A 4,327-nucleotide genomic window follows, 5' to 3' on the forward strand; every position below is an offset into this window, starting at 1 on the left:
ATCTGTTCTGAAAAAACGCTATATAAATACGTTTCGATTTGATTAGATTTTTACCTCAGAGCCTTTCAAATAAGCTAACAGTTCGGGCTCGTGTGAATAAACAATAAAAGAAGGAAGAATTTGACACTTTCTATTGGACACAAGTATCTACGAAGAAAAACGAACAAAACCTTTCTTTATTAGCCTATTTTATTATTATTATTATTATTATTATTATTACACTTTATTTCAGCTTGTTTTATTGATATTTATATGAAATATCTGTGTACAATTACAGCAGCAAAAACTAAACAAAAAATAACCAATAGACACATTATTGAGCCTTCAGATGCTTACCAGTCTAATTAATTTAGTCAAATCTTCTCTAAGGTCATGTTTGGCGTCTCTAGCGCCCGTATCCTTTTGGATCATCCACCCTTTTGGACTTCTTTTTCTGTTGGTCTGTCCCATTAGATATAAAATGTTAGCCAACCTGTGTACCTGACATGTGCCTAACTGACAGCCCTTTTTCACCGGTGCGCGTCTTGTCCGCAATCTGGACTGTGCGCTGGGGAAAAATGTCGCAATGATAATTTTGTTTTTATTTATTGCATATATTATTTCACACAAAACAAAAACTAACGTTTTAATATAAATCGTAGAATTAAAAAAAAAAACGAATACACTTACTTAATGAGTTCTATATGTATGTATTTTAATTGCGTTGTAGACTTGTGATATGTGTCCGATGCTATTGAGTCTGTTGATAGAATTGATATCATCTCTCTTTCTGTATCCATTGGTGTCACAAAGTCTGACTCCTGTATGCTGTTTTCTAGTGACAGAGTATCTGTTTGTTCCCTGTAAAAAATAATAATAATAATAACGCTACTGTGAATGCCCACATACACGTGTGAGAGAGCATTTTGTGTGGGTGTGTGTTTTATATATACACGTGGAGCAGTACATCCTGAGAAGGTGTATGTGCAAAGGTGTGTATGCACTTGTGCACGTGCATGGGTGTGACCATGCACTTACCTCTGTGTGTGTCTGACCACCATGTCTGCCTTAACAGGCATGTACAGCAGCAATAGTAGAAATAGTAGAGACACCTCCATAATGCATTGGCCTGGAAGGCAGGGAGTTACAGACTGAGGTCTGTTGCAACAAGAGCTGAATGGGCCACAAGCAGATTAAATCCTTTCTGCCTTTTTAACACTTACTTACTCTTCTTGGTCTACATGTCTCAACATGAATAACTAATTCTGTCAGTGTTGATTCAATATCTACACTGCTGAATTAACATAGGCTATATCCATATCTGGCTGGGTACATATGAACATTATTAAGAGTTAAAACAGTTAATTGCACTGGGGTGTGGGGTACATGAAGTTGCAAGCAACAAGACAAGCCATCTGGTTGTTCACATAATTCCTTATAAATATATATTATACTAGCAAGAAAAATTAAGGACCATCTCCACCTCTGTGGTAAAATGATAACCCATCTTGAGACAGTGGACATGATACATAAGTGATAGTGATTGTATGAATGGAGCAATAACAAGCCAACATTTATAAAACCCACCAAGCAATACCGCTTACACTTCTTTAATTCTCACTGGGCTTATCTCTCCTCTTTCTCCCCTCCAAGTTGGCCTGCAGGGGAGAAAACATTTTGTTGGGAAGCTGAGAAGAAGAAGTCATCAATCCTAGGGGGTGCTGATGTCTGCTGTACATTCACTTAATCCTTAAATTCATTTGGAAGGAGCTCTAAGTTGTAAGAGCTGTCCCCGTCTCAACCAATATTTATATCATACACAAGGGAAAGGGGGGAGGAGAAAAGCAGCACGGGCTGCCCTCGGTCATTATTATCCCAGCTTTCAATTACTGTATGCAAAATGATTAACTATGTATCATTTTTGTCTGTTGGATGGTACTGAATCGGTGATTCAGTCATAATAACTTAATAGCCCGTGTGGTAAATTGTTGGTATGACATATTCGACAGAGGAGCAAGAGGTGAGTTTGGCAGTTTAAGCAGTGTTCCAGCAGTGTTTATTTGCAAAACAAAGAGCTCACCTAAATGGCAAAAAAAAAAAAAAAAAAAAGACTGGAAAAAAGTTAAAAGCGGATCGGTAGCATAAGGCAGCACCTTGGCTTGGGAGCTGAGCAAGCTAGAGTTCTAAGTGCTGGACTATGGCACCTGTGAAAGTGAAAACAGGCAAAGGAAATAACTAATAAGTGGGTGATTGGGTGTTGGGGAGTGGGGGAGTGGGGGAGTGGCTGAGGGCAATCATTGGCGGGGATTGTTGAGTATATGTGTTCTGGCTGGATAGTGGTTGGGGTGTGACAGTTAGGTAGCCCACATACCCCTATGGCCCTTATATGCTCACCAGTGCTCTGTCTGTTCTTCTCAGACCTTTGCTTGTCAGCAGGGAGATTGTTTCTAAAAAAAAAGCCGTTCCGCTTCCGTCACCTGCAGGAAAGCTTGCTCTTAAAATAGCCCATCTTCTCACAAGCTTTCCTTCTATCACTCCTCTTTTCCTACCCTTTTTCTCAGGAGTTGTACCCTACCCCTCCTCCCCACCCCTGTCTTGTGGCTCATCTGTCCTTCAAGTTGACTCCAGTCAAATTTGGGTCCACTACCCATCACCTCCTATCACCCTGGCACTTAGACTTTCTGTGATGACTCTTTCCATTCATAGGACACCTTGGTATTGCCCCAAGATCAAATCCGTATCTTTTCCAGGAAATAGGACAGATTCCCACCTGTCATCTGCTGATTCTTTTTCACTCCTGTAAAGTTCGTTGTTTGTTTGTTGTTTCTTTTTCTTTTGGGTCATAATTTTACTGGAGTGGCAACACGTATACATGATTGTGGTTTTAGGGTACTCTACCCACATCTGATTCTCATAGGCATCCAAATCTTTAGAATACCATTCAGCTAATTCACTAAGCACAAACTGCTACAGTTACAATTTAGATACTAAGAAAAATACAGTACTCATCTACACTTTATTAAAATGTAATACACTTGTTATATTATTTTGACTGCTCAGATCTTAAAAGTGGGAATTTATTAGGTCTCAGCAATGATACAAGGTTACACTAACACAAAACTGTATTAATCAAATGGCTTTTCTCCTTTGTTGACTGGCTGCTCAAGGTGGGATCAGTTTTTTGATAGGGGAAACTATTCAAGAGGATGCTGGAGGCACATGATCTACTGAGGATTGCTCTACTAAATTTGTTTATAGAGGCTTGTCAGGTGTAGCATTGTTGTTCCAGGGGAGACGCTGTTGTTTGTGTATGCACTGTGATTAATGTGATTAAGTGTTCATCAGAATGGCAGAAGGGTTAATAAAGGAGACTCGGTTCTTATGTGTACTGTTTGTGGTATGTACTACACTACAGACCTTTCTATAACTTTAACACCGACATACTGTTGTGGAAGGTGAGTGTGTATGTGTGTGTGTGTGTTTGTGTGTGACAGGGGCTGCTTAATTCTTTTTTTTGTTTGTTTTGCCCACTGGGTACTGTTTTGTATCCTGTCAGGATACACACTGGCTGAGTCACAAGACAGATTCATACATTCATCACTCACTTTCCTCTGGCTACTAGGTCTCCCATTACATGCAAAAATGCACTCACGCACACACAAAGGCTTGTATTGCCATACTTTGTGAGGACTGAGCCTTGACCTAAATGTTATTGTACTACATCTCCCTAAGCTTAACCACAGTCTATCCTAGACTACTACCATGACTATTACCCTGACGCTAAAACTGACTGTAAGCCATATTCCTTAGTCAGAAAAGTAATGGCTCTAACAAGGTATTTATTTTTTGTTTGTTTTTATCCCCAGTTTACTATACTTGTACAAGTCACATTATTTTTTTCCAAGGTAGTCCAAACCTTTGCTCAAACATTTTAAAAACAACACAAATTTGCTATACATTTTTTTTAAGTGATTATTTTAACTGTTTAATTTACCTAATGTATATGAATTCCTGAAGATTAAGTAAAGACATTTTAACTTAAGAATTTTATTTGAAATACTTCTACATGTACATGTATCCCAGCACAAAAAAAAAGGAAAATAAATGAAGGTGAACTTTTATAAATTTGTATCTGCTTATCCTTTTGCCCAGTTTACAAATGTAAGGATGTTCATTATTAGCTTTGGATTATTTTAAGTACTGACATTATATGTAATTATTGTATCCATTAAAATGATTAATAAATGAGTTTATATTTTATTTTTTACATTTTATTTATTGCAATTATTTTCCGTTTCTTCCAATTTTCTGTTCAGCTCATACAAGACTTCCAACAATGCATGTTAAA

This window comes from Electrophorus electricus, chromosome 15, assembly GCF_041902795.1.
Source record: "Electrophorus electricus isolate QZ-2024a chromosome 15, ASM4190279v1, whole genome shotgun sequence".
Taxonomy (NCBI): domain Eukaryota; kingdom Metazoa; phylum Chordata; class Actinopteri; order Gymnotiformes; family Gymnotidae; genus Electrophorus; species Electrophorus electricus.